Genomic DNA, 14,590 nt, shown 5'->3' with positions numbered 1-14,590 from the left:
TAAAAAAGAGGAAGAGGCAGGGAAGGCATCCCAGGCAGGGAAAATACCATGCATGCGGGCCCAAGGCAGGAAACTGGAAGCGAAGAGGAGGGAGGTGAGTATGGCTGGAGGCTTGGAGGAGAGTGGGGACGTGCTGGAATGTGAAACGGAGGCCTGTAAAAAGATTTAATGTGATCAGCATCACTGTCTTTTGCTTCAATTTTGATACCTCAATTTGATCCCTAAGTAATGCATACGTTTAATTTGTGGTGGTGTTTTCAGGATTGAAATTCGTGTATATAAAGCACTGGGTGTAATGAATGGCATGTAGTAGGAGCACAATACAGTGCTCTAAGACATTCAGGATACACATTCTATTTCTTTGTTTCTATAAATCACACCTAGCTCAGCTCCTTCTACAAACATTGCCTAAAAGACATTTTCCAGGATGCCTTCCTTGTCTTGAACCAAACAAGAACTTTTGGGCTTATGAGTGTAGGAAGACAGGAGGGGACTATCTTGAGTGTTAGCCTCAGCAACTGCTGCTTCTGCAACTCTAACTCTCTCACTGAAGGCAAGTGATTCACTAGGGACTCCTTCCATCCCTGCTACACTCAGCCACGGGTTTTTTTTTCTTTTATATTTTTATTTTTAATTGACACACAATAATTGTGCATATTCGTGGGGTACATAGCGATGTTTCAATACATATAATGTATATGATCACATCAGGGTAATTAGCATATCCCTTATCCCAAACATTTATCATTTCTTTGTGTTGGGAACATTCAATATCCTCCTTCTAACCATTTGAAACTATATAATATGTTATTGTTAACTATAGTCATCCTATAATGGTATAGGACACTAGAACTTATTTCTTCTGTCTAGCTATAATTTTGTACCCTTTAACAAATCTGTTCCTATTCCTTCCTTCCCTCTACTCTTCCCAGCCTCTAGTATCTTCTGCTCTACTTTTTACTTCTGTGAGATAAACTTTTTTAGCTTCCATATATGAGTGAGAACATGCGGTGTTTAACTCTCTGTGCCTGGCTTTATTTCACTTAACATAAGGGACTCCAGTTCCATCCATGTTGCCTCTAATGACAGGATTTCATTTTTATGGCTGAATAGTATTCCATGGTATATATACACCGCATTTTCTTTATCTATTTATTTGTTGTTGAACACCTAGGTTTCACAACGTCCTTTGAGTAGATCTCCAAGACAACCCAGAAATCACTCCTTCCATGTCCTCACTCCTCAGAGATTGCTGGGGAGTGCTAAGGTGCCCGTCACTAAGATGCCAGAGGTCTTGACCCCATTCACAGTTGGGAGGTAGGGATGTCAACACACCTGGGGATTGTGTCCTCCTTAGTCCCACCCTCCAAAACTAAAGTCAATTGCTGGTGGGAATGCAAAAGGGCCCCTTTGGAAACTAGTCTGGCAATTTCTTAGAAAGTGAAAAGTAGACGTATCAAATGATTCAATAAACCCACTCATAGGTATTCACCCAAAGTAAATGAAAACTTATATTCATGTAAAACTCTGAAAGCAAGTGTTCATAGTGGTTTATTCATAGCCTTCCCAAGCTGAAAACAACCCAAATAAGTACATCCAACAATGGAATACTAGCCAGCAATACAAAGATAGGAACTACTGCTACACACAACATGGAAGACTCTCAGATACTTATACTAAATGAAAGGAGCCAGGCTCAAGAGGCTTCATACTATATCGTTCCATGTAAATGACATTCTGGAAAAGGTGAAACTATAGGGACAGAAAAACAGACCAGTAGTTGCCAGTTATTGGGAGTGGAGGAGGGGATGACTATTTAGGATAATGGAACTGTTGTAAATCTTGATTGTGGTGGTGATTATGCAACTGTATTCTTCAAAAGTCAGAATTTTGTGCCCAAAAGACAGAAATTATGAAGAGAAGTGTGTAACTTCCTTTTGCACATCACAGGTCCCTATAACTCATGTGGAAAGGGTAGCCCCAGAGTGAGATATCTGCTGAGAAGGTGGGTGGGTGCTTCAGATAGAATTAATGAAAAAAAAAACATGATGAACAAAATATCAAAACTTTAAATAGACAGGATCTGACACTGAACTTGTACAACTGGCCTCATTTGCTCAAGCCTCATCCCAGCCTTGGTAAAGCTTTATGTTTAAAAATAGCTAGGCAGACAGCTATAGTTTGAGGACTTGATTTTTTAAAACACTGTATTGTATTAAAGTTATTATTTATCTTGATTACTGAGTTTTTTTGTGCTCCCTTCTATTTTCTTCCTGGGATGAGAGTCTCACTTGCCTGACTCTAGTCCCTATCTTATTTGAGTGATTATGTAGAAAGGAGAAAATAGAGACCTATTCATTTGGACCCCGTGCAGAGCAAGCCATGCTTGTTTCAATGATCACAGGTTTCAGATTAAGCCTGGTCCTCCTGCCTTCAGAGCAGCTTCCTTCATTTACACTAGAAGACAATGGACAGACCTGGGCTAGCAGAGACCTCTGAGTGAGCTGGATCTGAATTCTCCCACTTAGAATACCCCGAAACTTGGGCATGTTCCCACATTTCTGAAAAGGGAACAATGCTATCCAACCTGCAAGGTTGTTGTGAAGACTAAGACATCATCTGCAGTGCCTAGCATATGGATTGCACAGTGGGAGTCGCTTAATAAATAGGAAGTATTTGAATGTCTGAGGTGCATTTTGCCAAAATCACTCATATGATGAAAGGTTCATATTTTACAAAGTAAAGACAAGCAACATCAACAATAACAATGACTAAAACAAAACCGTATATTATCCACTTGGAGCTACAGGAGCTCCAAAGTAGAGAGGGAGGCAGGGCAGGAACCATGACCAGAAACTTTGTGGTTGCTCGCTGAGACAGTCTTCCCAGAAAAACACCTCTCTCTGTCTTGCCTAATTCTCTGCACAGGTGGACATTTGCATCCATAACAATGTCCACATTCACAATGGGGTTCTAGAGCTCCTGGTTAAGAGAGATCAGAGAAAGCTCAAGTAATGGGCATCACTGAAGCCCCTCAGACCCCCTGACCTCCTTGCTATGCTTCTCACCTTCTCAGGAATGAGGACTGAATCCCAACCCTCAAGGCCTCTATGCGACCCAGGGGTGACAGTTCTGGATCTAGCAGAAGTTCTTCTATTTTGTGGCATGAGGATGGTCACTTGCTTGCTTCAGAACTGAGGCAGATGTTTCTCTATTTGCAAGATCTGCTGTTACTTCCACTGGAGTTTGCTAGGAAAGAACAAAGTGGCTGGGGCCAAGCTGCCATCTCACCTAGAAGTGCTCGATACATATTCTCTGAGCAAGAGTGTATTACTCCATTCTTATGATTCTAATAAAGACATACCCAAGCTGGGTCATTTATAAAGGAAAGAGGTTTATTTGACTCACAGTTCCACAGTGCTGGGGAGGCCTCAGGAAACTTACAATCATGGCAGAAGGGGAAGCAAACACGTACTTCTTCACATGGCAGCAGGAAAGAGAAGTGCAGAGCAAAAGGGGGGAAGCCCCTTATAAAACCGTCAGCTCTTGTAAGAACTCACTCACTATTATGAGAACAGCAGCACGGGGGTAACCTCTCTCATGATTCATTACCTCCCACCGGCTCTCTCCCATGACATATGGGGATTATGGGAACTACAATTCAAGATAAGATTTGGATGGGAATACAGCCAAACCATATCAAAGAGCATATTATGATCCATGCTGATATGAAGGAAAATTATTCTGCCTTGGTATAAGGTGGATTGTGAAAGAGAAGGACAAGATTTGCTGATTTATTCAAAACATATTTACTGCATGCTTACAATATACTGGCCCTCTTCTAATCAATGGCTGTACTGTAGAGAGCAAAGTAGACAAAGTTTTGCTCTCAAGAGACTTAAATTCTAGAAGAGACAGATTGTGCTAAGCAGGAAATGGCCCCTCAAAGACATCCATATCCTGGGCCAGGTGCAGTGGCTCATGCCTGTAATCCCAGCACTTTGGGAGGCCGAGGCGGGTGGATCACAAGGTCAGGAGTTCAAGATCAGCCTGCCAACATGGTGAAACCCTGTCTCTACTAAAAATACAAAAATTAGCTGGGTGTGGTGGCGCATGCCTGTAATCCCAGCTACTTGGGAGACTGAGGCAGGAGAATTGCTTGAACTCGGGAGGTGGAGGTTTCAGTGAGCCGAGATTGTGCCACTGCACTCCAGCCTGGGTGATAGAGCAAGACACCATCTCAAAAAAAAAAAAAAAAAAAAAAGACATCCACATCCTAATCCTTGTAATCTATAAATATGTTGTTACATGGCAAGGGGGAATTAAAATTGCAGCTAGAATTAAAGTTGCTAATCAGCTGACCTTAAAATAAGATTATACTGCTTTATCTAGGCAAGCCCAATATAATCACAAGAGTCCTTGAATGGGGAAGCGGAAGGCAGAAGAGTGAGACCAGAGAGACAGCATCATGAGAAAGACTCAAGCTGCCTTTGCTGGCTTTAAAGATCAAAGGGGTCCACAAAATAAGAAATGAGGGCAGCCTCTAGAAGCTGAAAGAGGCAAGGAAACAGATTGTCCCCTGGAGCTTCCAGAAATAATGCAGCCCTGGCCACAGTGACTTTATCTCAGTGAGGCCCATTTCAGATTTCTGTCCTCAAGAACTGCAAGATAAATCTGTTTTCAGCCACTAAGTTTATGGTAATTTGCTGCTGCAGCAATAGGAAACTAAGAGAGGTAGAACCAAATAAAATGAATGAATGAATGAATGACATAATGTCAGGAGAAAGTAAGTGCTCAGATGAAAACTAAAGCAGGGCAAAGAGATGTGTAGTGAAGGCAGTGAGTGATGGGTGATATAACAGAAGTGATGTTTTTGAAAGATAAATGTGAGCTCCAGAGAGGTTAGAGGTGGGGAACTTGGAAACAGAGCCAAGCGATGTAGTCACATGACATGACGGAGACCCCCAGAGGCAGGCAGGGCTGGGCAGGCTCTTTCATGGGTCTCCCAATAGCTAAATCGTGGAGCTAAGTTGGTTGCTTTATGTTCCACACACAATACTCATAAGAAAGGCCTGGACACAAAATGTATTGCATAAGAAAAGAGAAATTGACTTTTTTCGGCAAGTCATTTGAGAGTCCATTAACTTCTTCTCTTATGCACTTGGTCTAATCCAATACTGAGTCATTTCTTTGATTCATTCTTTTTTTTATTTACTTCTTGGTTTATTCACTTATTCATTAACTCATTCAATCAATAAGCATTTCCTGAGCACATTACCAAGTCTTGGGAGTACAACGGCGAGAAAAACAAATCTGGGCTCTGCCTTCATGAAGCACACTGTTGATTCTGTTGAAGGTTTCGTGTAAAAATACTAAACGACCACTAAGTTTGACATCCACTATTCAAAACCGGCACTGGCCTAGTCTTCCTTAAAATAGCTCTGGTCCATTCTTCTCTCTCCAACTCCACTGCTACAGCCTTTTCTTACCTGGGAGAAGTCGTCTCTAAAGGGGGTTCCCCCACCTGCATCCAGATCCTCTGCAGCACATCCTCCCTAACACAGTCAAAATAATCTTTTTAAGAAACAGATCTGCCCCATCACTCCTCTGACTAAAATCCTTCAATGTCCTCTCATTGTCTACCAAAACTGATCCAAGCCTCCCTATGATGTGGCATATTCCTCAGCCTTCTGGTATCCTATCTGCTTGACTCCACAAGGTGCTTGTGTCTTTCCTGCACTAGTGCCCTTGCCCAAGCTGCCCTCTCTGCTTAAAGTGCTTTGCATTTCTTCCTAGACAGTCTGCTGGACAGTCTGGACAGCAAATGTGTAGAGGTTGAGAGCACAGAGTTCATATTATTTAAATCCTGGTTCTGCCACTCAGTATAGCTGAGTGACTTTGGGCAAGCTAGGCAACCACTCTTTGTCTCAGTCCCTCATCTATAAAATGAGTGTAACAATATGATAATGGAAATGATCACAGGTTGGCGATGAGCTAATATATGTAAGTAAAGCACTTAGAACACTACCTGGCATACATACAGAAGCAGCTAATAGGCATTAGTTATTCTGTATCTTCCCACTGCTCAGCACCTCTACCCTGCACATATTTCAATAATTGTGCTTCTGGTCCGTATTGCATTTATTTATTTTCATGTAGGCTTGGCTCTTCTAGACTGTCAGCTTTTTAAAGTCAAGGATGTCCTCTGATTCAGCCTTGAATCTTCTGGACTTGGCACATTTGTTAGTATATGTTAGGTGTTCAAAATGAATGAATGAATAAATTCAATAAAATGTGATTTTTAAAAGATCATAAGAAATAATTGAAAAAAATCATGTTATTTTGAGCATGTCACAAGCTATTATGAAGTACATAAACCAAATGGAGAAATCTTAGTGTTTTATATGTATCCATAAATTTAAGATCACTTTTTAATATTTTCAACAAAAGAAGGGCAATCTGGGAAATCCTCATGTTTTATGTTGCTCAGTCACTGATTTAAAAAATTCAGATATGGATCTTATCTTCAAAAACAAACAAGGCTGGGTGTGGTGGTACACCCCTGTAGTCCCAACTCTTCAGGAGACTGAGGCAGGAGGATCACTTGAGGCCAGGAGTTTGAGATGCAGCGTGCCATGATCACATCTGTGAATAGCCAGTGCACTCCAGCCTGAGCAACACAGCGAGGCTTAGTCTCAAAAACAAAACAAAACAAATAGCAGTTTCCAAAAAATTGTAATGAATGTTTCATTTTTATGATTCTATTTTGCTTCATATGTTAATGAATAATCTACATGGCTTACTTTTTTTTAACTAATAAAAAATAGAAATTTATTTCTGGCAGTTCTGGTGGCTGGGAAGTCCAAGGTCAAGACACTAGACACAGACAGCTGATTCAGTGTCTGGTGAGGGCCCACTTTCTGGTTCATAGATTGCACCTTCTTGCTGTGTAGTATTTGGGCTGTCTCCTGGGTCCTGCAGGAGCTATCTACTTCCTTCAGAGGGTCTGTGGATTCTCTTGGCTTTCCTGGTATAATCCTGCAGTAGTAGTTCTGGAGCAAAAATTCACAACGTGAGTCTCCACATGCTGCTCTGTCCCTCTGAGTGTCAGCTGCAATTTAGTCCTGCCTCCTATCTGCCATTTTCCTTCCCTGATTCCATGGTTTACATTTTTAATATTTTATTAACAAAAGTAACACATCTTCTTTGAAGAAAATTAGGAAAATAAAACACAGAAAATGAATCTTATGCAGATATTTAAGGGAGTCTTACTTTTTTGGGATGAACATTGAGCAGTTCTGTAGTCAGATAATAATATGAGCTTCACTGATCTTCACAGAAGGAATGAAGTTCTTTCTGTTAAGTTCTCAAGTATCAACATCCATGGATAAAGAGGATGTTTTGTAAAGGCAATGGGATGTGGCCTCCATCTAGAGACTTCAAGAGATTGGAGTCATGCGTATTACACAGCCTGCCAAAGGGATTCTTCAGACAATTAGAGAAAGGGGTCTCCAGCTTGGGACCAGTCTGCAGGGCATGGCTTTTCTTTAAATGAGCCATCACCTCACCACTGCTCACACTTGCTTCTTTATTTTGACCACTGTGTCAGGATATGATCTTGGATAGCTCCATAGGTCTCATCTATGACGCCTCACATGGAGCTCATAGCAATTCCTTCCTTTTCAGCCTGTGTCCACGGTGCTATCTTCAGCTACTCCAGTAAATAGCCCCCAGGGCTCTAAAATGGATAAGATCCTCTGCATGCCTCTTGGCTTATCTAGTCTTCCTTACAGATCTCATCCTACATTGCTTTCATTGAATTGAACACCACCTCTCTCCTACCAGCACTTTCCCATTGTTCAAATGCTCCACACATCTGTCTCATGGCAGCACTTCATTGCTTGTCTCTATGGGTTTATTCTCTTTTCACATTGGAAGCTTCTTGATGGCTCAGTTTATGTCCTGTGCACCTGACCCATGTAGTTGGCCTCTGCCTGGAACATCCTTGCTCCCACTGTTTGCCTAATTCATTAACTAATTATTGAGACCTCATCCAAATGTTAATTCCTCAGGGAAGCTTTCTCTGATGCCCAGATTAGATTGGGATCCCAGTGCTTTGATAGCATTCCATGGTTCATGCCATGAGCTCCAGTTTGCAGTGTTATATTTAGGTGGTCGTTTGTTTAATGTCCATATTTCCCACTAGAGAGTCAGCCATATAAGGAATAGGGCTGGGTCTGTGTTCCTGCCATTGCAACTGCTGAGCTCAGCTCAGTACTTGACACAGAGCAGAGGCTGTATAAATATACTTCAACCTACTGAGATAAAGATGCAATTAACAGGTGGGGTGTAGTGGCTCATGCCTGTAATCCCACCACCTTGAGAGGCTGCAGTGAGAGGATAGGTTGAGTTCAGGAGTTGGAGACCAGCCTGGCCAACATGGCGTAACCTCGTCTCTACAAAAAATACAAAAATTAGCTGGGCATGGTGGCGCACATCTGTAGTCGCAGCTACTTCAGAGGCTGAGGTGGCAGAATTGCTTGAGCCCGGGAGGTGGAGGTTGCAGTGAGCCAGAATCGCACCACTGCACTCCAGCCTGGGTGACAGAGCGAGACCCATCTCTCACACACACAAAGTAAATTGGTAATTAATAACTGAAATAAGGAACAGAAATAATGACCAATGAATGAATGAATATAGTGTTTTCATTCACATAATAAACCGAGTCTAGGCAGCTTTCCTCAGTTTAGCAGGATGGTTAAAAACCTGGGCCCTACACTATTTAGCAAGTTATTTAACTCTCTCTGCCTCTTGTCCTTATCTGTAGATTGAGGTTAATAAAAGTACATTTGGAGGTACTTTATATACTTGAACGTACCTTATGAGGACTTAATAAAAGCCTAAATATATTATTCAGAACAGCCTAGCTTATAGTAAGCACTAAACTCAGTAAGTATATGCCAGCACCCTAAAGAAACCACCTTTGTCTTGAATCATGAAATTTCCATGATCACTACACCAAATCATTGCTATTTTAACGTACCTACCTTGGCTCACATTGATATAAATATTTAATCAAATCTCTTTGTATATTTTTAGTGGTTGTTACTCTGTATCTCTAAGTTCTCCAGAGCTGACTTACCTATCAGGGTGGCAGGTGCAGTGCTGGCAATACTTGTCGAGACACACAAAAATGTTTTAATTCCATCTAAAATCTGAAGGAGAAAAAAAAACCTTGCAAGTCAAAGAAAATGTTTTAATATGTAATATTCATACATTCACCTGTTTACCAACATTGTTGTAGAATATACCTCTATGACTTTTTTTTTAAATGGAGGAATAAGAGGTCCGTGAAGGCAAAGGTGCCCAGGGCCCAGGAAAGTCACAGCACAGCCTGGCAGTTCTTAACCTGCTCCTCTGCATCAGAGGCTTCACTCGACAGTGAAATGAAAGAATCAAAACACCAGTGTGGCTTTACAACATTCATACACCATCAGAATACATCATACATCATCAGAGTACATCATACATCATCAGAATACCTACATATACATACAGAATACATATATATATATACAGAATACTTACCTATACATACAGAATACATCATACACCATCAGAATAGTGTATGGCAAGGACAGACTGCTAATTGAGAAAGGACATCTCAGCACTAGGTAACCTTTCTATGTGGGTTCTAACCCCCAAAAGTGTGTGCACCCATGAATAACTTGCTAAGTAGTGTAGGGCCCATGTTTTTAATCATCCTGCTAAACTGAGGAAAGCTGCCTAGACTCTGGTTATTATGTGAATGAAAACACTGCATTCATTCATTCATTGGTCTTTATTTCGGTTCCTTATTTCAGGAGGACTCCTCTTCACTCTCTTTTTCATCCATGTCTTCTTCCCCACTTGTTCTTCAGCCCTTGCCCATTGCCTCCCCAACAGATTTCCTGCACCTGCTTGTGCTCACCTTTGCCAGTCCCTCCTTGGTTCCTCCCTTGCTGTCTCCTCCCCTGTGCCCCTGCTGGCATGCCTGCTGTGATGAGCTCAGCCTAAGGCTTCTCATATTGCTTTGGTTTTGGGGTTTATTTTAGCATCTCCTTTTGATACCTCCACCTCTCCCCTCTTCTCTTGTCTTTATTCATTATTCTTGCTTATTGTTTGTCTTTGTGTTTTAGTTTCTTTTTTATTCTAATTTTGGGACACTCTTGGTTTTGAATTTCTTTGTGTTTGAATCTTTTTTTTTCCCCAGCTCCATTCTCTGATGTCCTTTCTCTCTCTTTTTCTCTCCCTCCCTTCCTCTTTCTTTCTTTCTCTTCCTTCCTTTCTTCCTCTCTGTCTTCTCCCTTCCTTCCCTCCCTCCCTTCTTTCCTTTCTCTCTTTCTTTCCTTTCTTTTTTCTTTCCTTCTTTCCTTCTCCTTCCTTCCTTCTCTCTCTCTCTTTCTTTTCCTTCCTTCTTTTCTTTCTTTTTTTCTTTCATCTCCTTTCTCCCTCTTGCCCAGCCCTATCTCAGTTCTTTCAGTTCCTTCTTTCTTTTTTTGCTTCCTCTTCCTCTTGAGGACCTGACCTCTTCCCTCCCACTTCTAACCAGGGCTGTGAAAACTCCACCTTCTCTTCCAACTGGTGCAGCCCAGGGGACACTGTCTCCCTCAGCCATAAGGGCCACTGGAAAGGAGACTCAACGTGTGACTGAGACCTCATCTCCCTGAATTAGGCCTCCGTGCACAGCCACTCATTAGATCATTCATTTTTCCCGGAAGACATTGGGAAGGACAGAAGTAGAAGGCAAATGTGTCATGTGTTCTGATGCTTAGCTGCATACTAGGATCATTAAATTACCTGCCACTGACAACCCTGGTGCAGAGAAAAAGTGGCAATTTGTTCTTGTTTCTAGTCACCCTACTTGCCTCAGCAGACAGCATGCTCCTGTCCCCCATGCACACACTGGGTGGTTGGTGATCAAATTTAATTATTCTAACTGCATTAAACATAGTCAAATCTTGTCAATTAAACAGTATCTTCAGCAAATATGTAGGCTGTTCTTTGGGTAACAACGCTCAATATTGCAGATGCCTCCCCATCCCCTGCTTCTCTCTAAGGTGGCATGGAGTAGGGGCGGGGTTCTCCAGCTTCTGGGAAGGAACACGCCGTCCCTGCCTTCTCTGGTCCTGGAGTGCTGACACCCGTTCTTTCACTGTTCCCAGATGAAGCCTGAAGCTGCTCTAATTCAAGATCTGGTCTGTATCGGGCTCCTGCCCCCTCCACCCCACTCAGTTTCCACAGACAGGCAAGAGTCCTCTGAGGAATGGCTGTGAACCCCAGGTCCTTGGCACAGGAGGCCCTGCCACAGAGAACCACTCAGGACAGATTTCCAGTTAGGTTCTTGGCTACTTCTGGGTCCTGTTTGTGTCACTAGAATATCAAGGTCACCCCAGGAAAGGTAAAAAGCAGCCTCTCCATCTGTCTAACATGGCTGTACCTTGCTACACTTGCCAGTTAGCCTGAGTCCTAATCAGGACATTTCTGTCCTGATTCTCATTTAGGACTTCAGGTTAAATGGGAATCAGGACAAAATCTCCGCTTCCTGTAGGCTCCCCTGAATTGATCTAACACACACACGGTAATACTGGTCCACACGTAGACGAGGCTTAACATGTACTTCGCATGATTTAATTCTCACAACACCCCTAGGAGGGAGATGCACGATTATCACTCACATTTAATAGGTGAAGAAACTGAGGCACAGAGAGGTTGAACGCCTTCCCCAGGATTACACAGCCCTATGGCAGAGGCTGGCGTGGGGCCACAGCCTGGCAGCTCTCCCCTCTCTGCTGACACCCGGGGGCCTCCTCCCTTTATTCCTCTCTGCTTCTCTTCCCTGCCCCCTGGCCTGAAAAAGGCGGGTTTTCTTTTATTTCCCCCATGTCTGCTCTTCTACCGTGAAGCTGGGATATTTACCAAATAAAGACTGGATTGGGTTCAGTTCCTTTTGAACCTTTTCTTCTGCATGTCCACAGAGAGACTGCATTGATGCCAGCTGCCAGGCAAATGTTTCACTTCTTCCACTGTCCACTTCAGAAGAATTCTGGGGACTGCCAAGACTGGCTGGTGGCAGTCATCCAACTCCCATATGGAGATCTATCCAGAATGTGTCCTCGAGAGCCTCGCTCAGATATCAGCTCCACCTCGGCAGCTAATCATATCCCTGTGGACACACATGGCAAGACTGCTTCCTCTGGCAGCAGCAAGGAATTTGGCTAGGGCTGGCCTCTCACCATCTCCCGCCTGGGCACCCTGAGTATCAGCAGCTGCCCAACATGCGGCTGCTGGCCGTGATGGTTCCAGAAGGGAGGCACGCCCTTCTGTCTTCATCTTGTACCCCAAGTAACCTCAGACAAACAGGATCAGAGTTGACAGTGTTCCCCATCAAGGCCACAAGCCCTTCAAATGCCTTATACATGAGCCATGTGTACCTGCAGAACCCAGGGTTTCACTCAGATTTCTGGATCCCCTATCAAAACCTTTAAATACATAGTTTAAGTCTTATGAGGTGTGATTCTATTGCTCAGTTAGCAGTAGCTTTAAGTGCAAAGACTAGCTTTGTAAGGCATTACAAATGTATAAAATGTGAATGGAATCTACAGCAGGCAGGTCTTTCCCTAAAGGACCATGTTCTAAACGACTTCATAGATTTATTTCTTTCAGTCATTTAACAAATATTTTTAAGTAGAATCTCTTCTTCCTATTCACTTTCAGATAATACTATTTACTATTCCTTTCAAATCCTATAGCAATGGTTCCCAACCTGGTATATTAGGATTCTTATGTGTCCTGAAGGGCACTAAGGGAGGTCTTTAATATATTTTCAGTATTTCTTACAGAAAATAGACTTCTATGATAAGGTTGTACTTACCAGTTAAAAACATTTCTTTGCCTTCAAGTGAAATGACCAATGACCCAAGTGGCATCCATCCAGATCTGATTACCACTCTTTAACTGAAATATATGGAAGTGTAAATAATTCATAACATGATAAAAGGGCTTTGGAAGATGGGTGTTTCTGCTATGTGGTGTTCACATGGGGAAAGGATGCCCACTTATGAGAGGACAGGGTCCTGCTGCCGCTGCATTGTCACCACAGTCATGTCTACTCTCCCTTTGGCAGTTCACAGTATCATTGTCACTGTGAATATTGTCTTTTGCAATTATTACACAAACTTCTGATTAGAGAGGATGTCAAGGCATAGTGGCTGAGAAGTCCATATTTTTGTTCAAGTGTGCCCCAGGGTTCAGTGGCCACTGAGGCCCTAGATCATTCTGGGTTCCACAAACTCAATAATAAAAATTTGTCAGCCCAGGCACCGTGGCTCATGCCTGTAATCCCAGCACTTTGAGAGGCTGAGGCAGGAGGATGACTTGAGATCAGGGGTTCAAAACCAGCCTTGCCAACATGGTGAAAATACAAAAGTTAGCTGGAGGTTGGGGTCTGTAATCCCAGCTACTCGGGAGGCTGAGACACGAGAATTGCTTGAATCCCCGGGGGTGGAGGTGGCAGTGAGTCAACACTGTGCCACTGCACTCCAGCCTGGGCAACAGAACCAGACTCTGTCTCAAATAAAAAAAAAATTGTCATCTTTATCACAAACTGGAGCTATTGCAGTTGGATTCGTTGAGCCCTTTCCTCTAGAACACCCTCACTGTAAAAAAACAAAACAAAACTGGGGACTCTTACGGTGGAGCTGTGGCCCTGGGGGGCCATCTGGCATGTCATGGAGAGGAAAAATGCCCCTACACCTGCAGTGACAGCGCCCTCTGCTGCTCCCATCTCTCTGCAGAGATGGGTTGGGATAATGCAGGCAACAGCCACTTAGTGTCAAGTTCTTCACTCAATAATTAGAACCCCAGTTCACTGGAGAGCTTCAACAAACATTTTGAGTGCCGCTTTTCTGCTGTAAATGTAGGCACTACAGAAAAGAAGGTCATTATGAATGCCCTCAAAAAGCTCACAGTCTGATGGGAAATCAGACCTGTACCACCTAGCTACTAGAGGATGCGTGAAATCCTATGTGTGCTTGGAAGGAGGTGTTATGAAGCAGATCAGGGAAAGTACAACATTCTGGGAGGGAAGGGTGGTGGCAGAAAGCTTCACAAAAGAAGCAGCATTTGAATTGGCTCATTGAAGGGTAATGATTTCATGGGGGCACAAGCAGTTGAGGATTCTGGCTTTACTTTGAAAATACTTACGAGGTGGAGGAGAGGCTGGGCTTGGTGGCTCATGCCTGTAATTCTAGCACTTTGGGAGGCCAAGGCGGGCAGATCACCTGAGGTCAAGAGTTTGAGACCAGCTTGTCCAACATGGTGAAACCCTGTCTCTACTAAAAAAGAAAAGAAAAATACAAAAATTAGTCTGGCACAGTGGCATGTGCCTGTAGTCCCAGCTACTCTGGAGGCTGAGGCAGGAGAATCCTTGAACCCAGAAGGCAGAGGCTGCAGTGAGCCTAGATCATGTTACTGCACTCAAGCCTGGGCGAGAGAGCGAGACTCTGTCTCAAAAACAAACAAACAAACAAACAAACCAACCAAACAAGAG

General features: G+C 43.0%; 1 long non-coding RNA gene across 1 annotated transcript; it reads right to left on the bottom strand.

The window, feature by feature from the left end:
• Positions 1–173: 173 nt before the first annotated feature.
• LOC117980727 (uncharacterized) lies at positions 174–14,437 on the bottom strand. The gene is made up of 4 exons (XR_010112528.1): positions 14,245–14,437; positions 12,914–12,996; positions 3,069–12,205; positions 174–2,982 (listed from the first exon to the last, which is right to left on the bottom strand). It is a non-coding gene; the product is annotated as an uncharacterized LOC117980727 (long non-coding RNA).
• Between the last annotated feature and the right edge of the window lie 153 nt (positions 14,438–14,590).

The sequence above is a fragment of the Pan paniscus genome, chromosome 5, assembly GCF_029289425.2.
Source record: "Pan paniscus chromosome 5, NHGRI_mPanPan1-v2.0_pri, whole genome shotgun sequence".
NCBI classification, from domain to species: Eukaryota; Metazoa; Chordata; class Mammalia; order Primates; family Hominidae; genus Pan; species Pan paniscus.
Note: the sequence above shows the minus strand (reverse complement) of the source record. Positions and strands in the feature narration are given on the sequence as shown.